The sequence below is a fragment of the Petaurus breviceps genome, unplaced genomic scaffold (assembly GCF_028583685.1).
Source record: "Petaurus breviceps papuanus isolate PSGF00001 unplaced genomic scaffold, PetGlider_PUasm1.0 90740, whole genome shotgun sequence".
NCBI classification, from domain to species: domain Eukaryota; kingdom Metazoa; phylum Chordata; class Mammalia; order Diprotodontia; family Petauridae; genus Petaurus; species Petaurus breviceps.
This window is the reverse complement of record NW_027187330.1, coordinates 6,323,925-6,330,886: the sequence shown is the minus strand read 5'-3', so window position 1 is coordinate 6,330,886 and position 6,962 is coordinate 6,323,925.

Sequence of the window (6,962 nt, the reverse complement as noted above, 5' to 3'; positions counted from 1 at the left end):
AAGGAAGGAAGGAAGGAAGGAAGGAAGGAAGGAAGGAAGGAAGGAAGGAAGAGACAGAGGGAGGAAAGAAGGAAGAGAGGGACAGAAGGAGGGAGGGAGGGAGGGAGGGAGAGAGGGAAACAGAAAGGGAGGGAGGAAAGAAGGAAGGAAGGAAAAAAACACCCCTTTCATAGGACAGTCATATAGAGAAGGCATACAATAAAGAAAAGTCTGGGATAGGGCCATGCCTTTTCCTGGACCATTCCCAGACTGTAACATGCCTTGACATTCTTGATATCCTTTTCCCTTGACAGAGAGCCAGCCCTCTCAGCTTTTATGGCCTTTTTTTTTATTGCTCTCACCAGATTCTAGCTTCTGGCACCAAACACTTCTTACAGTATGCCAGTCCTCAGCCCATTTAAAAAAATCTCAGGTATAGAAGTGACTCCAGATTCCAGAGGCCACCCATTCCAACCCACACCTAAAATGGAATCCTCTCTATGAGACCCCCACCAAGGTGTCATCCAGCCTCCACTTGAGGTACTCCAGTGAAAGGGAGCTCACTCACTGGTAATAAGCCAACACATTCCCATTTTTGGTTGCCTCAGTGAACAGAAAGTTGTTGTCTTATATGCAGCTTCTTGGCATCATTCACCTATTGCCCCTCATGCTGCTTAGATTTGATGTTCATTCTGCCGGTACCACTGACCAGAGGCCAGGCAGAAGAAGTCTAAGCTCCCTCCCAAATGTTAGCTCTACAAATTTTTGAAGAGAGTTATCATAATAGTCTTAAGCCCTATTTGTCTGGCCCAGACATTGTGCCCTAAGTAACTGATTAAGCTGCATAGTGTTAATGATTTAAAAGATATTTATAGCCCTTAGTCATGGACCTTTGGAAAGGGGAAAAGCCAGATACATGAGGCCTTCTGCTTATATAAACCAGTATCCAGAAGAGAGGGTATCTCTTCAGATTTGAGGGCTGTTTATTCCCATGAGACTGTTGCTTGCTTTGATGTAGATGTGTCCTGTTCAGCAAAGACCAGAAGCTCAGTTTGCTTTTATTCGGTCCAAAGGTTTTTGCTTGTTTTGGTTTTAAGTTATTTGCCATGTTGATTCATTCTTTCCAGATGGTGAACTTGAATTTGAGGCCAGTCTATACCTGGCCCCAGATAATAAGCAAATCTTCCCCACCACTACCTCCACCCCAAAAAAATCCTTTCTTCTTCAGACTAAATATCCTTTCAATTGGTCCTCATCTAACCCTTTAATGCCCCTCATCCTAGTCACCCCACTCTGGTTGATTCAATTTGTCAATGTTCCTCCCCAAATTTAGGCTTACTTCATCTTTTGCAGATGAGAAAACAGTCTCGGAGAGGCTAAAGAATCTATCCAAGGTCATATAACTAGTGTCAATCAGTCACCAAGTATTTAAGTACCTACTATGTAGCAGGCACTGTGCTAGGCACTGAGGGTACAAAAATAAAGAAGGAAACAGTTCTTTCTCATAAAAGGCTTGCATTCTAATGACAGAAACAAACACATATAACTATAAAACGAATATAAACATAAGCGTATGTATGTGTATATACACACATATGTATATTATGTGTGTATATACACACATATATTAGTAATTAAATATAATTTGGGAGGTCACTGGCAGTTAAGAGGATCAGGAAAAGTCCTGGGCTTCTATACCAAGACTGAGGATTGACAAATTTCAGAGATCTCCTTCAGCACTGTGGTCCTTCATACCACCTCCAGGGAAGCCAGCTTCACTGTCCCTTTAGCTTTCTCTCCCTTCCTTTCTGATTCATTTTGCTAGATTGACCATAGAATTGCATGCTCTTAGAATTGGAAGAGACTTCATTGGTCATTCAGTGGATCATCCTTGACCCAAATCATGAATCCTATCTATAACATGCCAGACAAGCAGTCATCTAGTTCTGCTTGAATCCCTCTAGGAAAGAGTAAACTCATTACAAACTTCCTCTACCCAAGGCAGCCTATTATTAGTAAATTTGCAGTATTTTTCCTAGCCTTGAGTTAAACTCTGCTTCCCTATATACTAGTCTTAATTGCCCCTACAGGGTAATGCCAAACAAGTTTCATTCTTCTTCCATAGTCAACTTTTCACATATTCAAAGAATATTATCATGACTCCCTAAATACTAAAAGTGCCAGGTACTCCAACTGATAAAAAAAAGTGTTTGTTCCTTCAGGGTATTTTTAAAGTCCAGTCCTTCTTTAAGTCTTTTAAACAATATTTTTTTCTCATTCAACCATTTTCCTCATGACATCATTTCAAGTCTCTTCACCATTCTGGTTACCCTCATTCAATTACCTTAACTCTACCTTGTCAATATCCCTTACAAAATGTCACATCCAGAAGACAACACAATAATGACATTATTGGTATTAATAGAAGTCTTACAATTTACAAGGTATTTTATGCATATCCTCACAACAATCCTGTGAAGTAGATACTATTGGGTATTATTTTCCTCATCTTCCAGTTGAGGAAACAGAAGCTCAAAAAGGTTAAGCTGGTTTGTGTCAGAGACAAGATATAAACCTAGGTCATACAGCCTCTAGATACACAACTTTGTTTCTTAGCATGAACTGCATAATCTAAAAAGATTATCACTTCCTTCACTCTATATACTATAATGGTGTTAAAGTAGCCTGAGATCTCAACATCTATTTGACTTTTATGTCATACTGGAGAGCCATAAGGACCATGTAAGCCACTGGGACCCAGATATTTTTCTTTTTTTTTTAAGCAATTGGGGTTAAGGAACTTGCTCAAGGTTACAAGGTCAGTTATTTTGTGTGGGTGCCAAGTATCTGAAGCCAGAATCGATTCTGGGTCTCCCTACACGGGGCCGGCACTCTTACTGCGCCACCTGGCCACCCCCCAGATATTTTTTCATGCAAACTGATGACTAGTCACATCTCTCCATAACCAAAAAGATAATATTTGCACATTATTTGGCACAGTGTCTGACTTACAGTAAGCAGTTAATAAATACATGTTACCTTCCCTTTCTCTTCACATAAAATGAATGAAATGGTGTTAGCTCAAGCCCAACCCTCTAACTTGTAAATTCAGTTTATAGAGACGTCCAGTGTCTTAGGCCTCCATAATCCATTTTCCCCAAATCTCAGTTCTTAGTATAGGTTCCCAGAATTTCCACAAGTATGTCCTTTTTACTTCTCTCCCACTTATGGTCAGATCATTTTCCTAAACATGAGGTCTTTTGTTCCAGGTAGTAATTGCCCATTTCATCTTTAATAATGAACTTGAGGGAAAAATAATAAGATACCATTTTGATGAAATTCCTTGCCCAGGGGGACAAACTTGAAAGACTTGTTTCCTTTAGATCACCAATCCTAACCCAAACCTCAGGTGACTTGTCCATTCCTCAGGTATAAGGAATATAATGGCACCATTAAGCAAGGGGTGTCTTTAAGAACAAGTCTTTATTAAGTACCTACTAGTGCCAGTCACTATGCTAAATAGTGGGCAGACAAAGAAAGTCAATAGCACAATCCCTGATCTCAAGAATAGGGATAGGTCAATGGTGACCTGCTTTCTTTAAAAATTCTCCCTATTGGCCTAACACCACAGGATTATGCTTGACCTTCTTTGAAGTTATCATCTAACCCTTCTGACTCTTAACCTTTTGGTGGACTTTCAGGAGAACCAAGATGAATAATGGGAAGGTGGTGAAGCACTTTGCTCACTAGCAGATCTTTTAAGCAAAGTTTACAGGGGCACTATCATGTAAGTCTGGGTCCCTTAGCATTACTTAGTTGTCTGGTCAGCTGGCACACTTTCTTTCCTCTTTCTCACCCCTCCTTCCAATAAAATTATTCATAGCAACTCACCTCTGACTATAAACCCTCCATGGAAGAGCCACTGAACCTGCTGGAGACCTGCTTCTGGAGAAATCCATAAAAACTTGGGAGCACAAGGGTGAATAGAGAGATAATGGATAAAAAACCCAGAATCATTCCATTTGGATGTTGGTAGATTCCAAGGAATTCCCTTTAATCCAAAAAGCGATTGAACATTCTATCAATTATCCACACGGTAGTTTGTACCTCCTGGTTTGGGTTTAGATAGTTATTCTAGCCTACTTCCAAGGCAAATTTACCAGATCTATAGACTTCTGGTCATATTTAAATCAGTGGTCCAGATGTCACTGATTACTATACTGCTATGCAAACATAGCACATACAAAGTCACTGTGTTATTGATGGGAGGAGACAACATGTAAACAACTGTCTACAAACGTGATACATATGGGGTAAAATGGAGGCAATCTCAAAGGGAAGACACTAGTAGTGATGGAGTTCAGGAAAGGTTTCTTGTACAAAGTAAGATTTGAACTGAGACTTGAAGGAGGGGAAGCCAGAAGGTGGAGACAAAGAGGGATCACATTCCCAGCATGGTGGATGGATGGTGAAAAGACAGAATCAAGAGATGGAGGGTCATGTGTGAAGAACAGCAGGAAAACCAGTGTTGTTGAATTGTAGAGTAAATGGAGGTGAGAAAATGGAGCCAAAAAGAAAAATCCAACCAATGTTCATCCTTGTCTCTAGTCTTATCTCACTAAAGCTCTTTTGCCACTGACTCCCACCTCCTTCAGAACCCACACTTCCGATAGTCAGAACTCTAATCAAACAAAATGGTCAATGGCAAGAAGCCATTGTCTGCATTTCCCCAGGCTTTTCCCATTCTCAAGCTCTCTTGGAAATGGGGTCTCCATCCACATTCCTTTTCTCTCTACCCAATGCCCCACCATCTAGTTGCTGTTGCTCACGATATATATGTTTAATTAATTTAGTTTTTACCTCCAACCTGTAAATAGTGGGAATAGTGTCCTATTTATATGGTGGATAAATAACAAGGATTTCCCAGGAGATGCAATCCTGGTGAAAGAGGGTAACTGTAATTTTCAGCCATGAGTAATTGTGTATAATATAATCCTAAATGATTTTTTCTTCCGTAATTTCATTAGAGTTTAGAAATTTAATTAGATTTTGAATCACTCTGAAATAAAGTAGCAAAACACCCAGAGACTAAGAGCAGTGGTTATTTTGTCCTTGGAGGCCAGAATTCTTGGTCTCAAATTGGCATGTGTTCATTAGGAGGAAGTTTGCCGAACTTTTTGATATATTATCGTCTTTCAGAATGGACTCTCAATAGGTCTTTGGAGAGCATTAGAGGAGCACACAATTATTATGCGTATTCTTCTTGAGGTTTAAGATCATCTGCCTTGCATACACTTAATAAAAATATGTCTCTAAAGTTGCTTAAGAAACTGTGCTTGATAGGAAAGATGTTCCTTGAATGCCCCAATGCTGTTCCTGGTTTATTAGCAACTACCTGTACATTATGATACAGTGAGGAGCTGTTTGCTTAACTTTAATGATTATGTAAGGTTGATGGTTATTTTTATTGCTACAACATACAAACTGTCATAGTGGTTGTAATTAGAGGTGAGCTCAAGTGCCACTGTTCCTACCCTTTGGGATTGGGAAGAAAATACATCCTTCTTGTAAACTTTGCTTCTTTGCAAAAGTTTAACCCCCATACATAAATCCACCCACTCCCCCCAAAAATAATAAAATTGAGTCAACCATTCTTTCCTTAAAAGTGGAATGACTGAAAGAGAATGACTTGAACATTGATACTTTTCAAGCCAACAGCTTGTAGCTAATGAACCTGCAAGGAAGTAATATTTTTTCTCCATCTAATGTCTATGCTCATGCAATTCTCCAAAGGACCATTCCCTAGGTCTTTTCCCAAAGACCATCGAGTTGGTACTTAAATCTTTGCCATTTTCATTGATTGCATTCAGATACCAGCCTTGAAGCAGGGACTCCAACCAATAGAAGACCAGTGTAGGTAGGTCACAGAATTCAAGGTAAGGAGAAAAGTATAAAACAATGAAGGTAGGAAAGAAGAAAATAATCCCTTTTCTGTTGCCTACAGGTCACAACTCTCCCATGCCTTCCCATCTTCTGCAACTAACCTCTGATTGTAAACCCTCCATGAAAGAGTCACTGAACACACTGGAGACTGCTTCTGGAGAAATCCATCAAAACTTGGGGGCACAAGGGTGAGTAGGGAGGTAAAAACTAAAAACAAATCATTTAATATGGATGTTGATAGATTCCACGGAATTGCATTCAATCCAAAAGGCTATTGAACATTCTATTAATGGGCTTATATTCCTATCCACACAGTAGTTTGCACCTCTTGGTTTGAGTTTAGATAGTTATTCTAGCCTAATTCCAAAGCAAATTTATCAGCACCCTAGACTTCTGGTCATATTTAAATCAATGATCCAGAATTCATTGAGTTCTATGTACTGTACAAACAAGTATAAGACATTATAATTCTGTGCAGCCAAATCCCAGATCACTGAGATGGAAGAACTTGGAAAAGTAAAAGTAATTACTCATGCTTCTCCCCAATTTGACTTAAACTTGGATCTGTCATGTTCTTAGCACCATTAAGTTCATAAAGGCAGATGTTGTAGTAGGTAGTGTTGGACTAGAAGTCAGGAAGATCTAAATTCAAATCCTGCCTCAGACTCTTAACAGCTATACACACAAACACACACACACACACACACACACATATATGACTTTAAACACTTGTCACTTGACTTTTCTTAGACCCAGTTTCTTCACCTGTAAAATGGTCATTAAAATAGCACCTACCTCACAGGGTTGTTGTTAAAATCAAAGGAGATAAAGTGCTTTACAAATTTTAAAGTGCTGTATAAATGTTGTTGTTCAGTCTCTTCAGTCTTTTTTGAGTCTTCATGACCTCATTTGGAGTTTTCTTGGCAAAGATACTGGAGTGGTTTGCCATTTCCTTCTCCAGATCATTTTACAGATGGGGAAGCTGGGATAAATAGGGTTAAGTGATTTGTCCAAAGTCACACAGATGGTAAGTGTCTGAG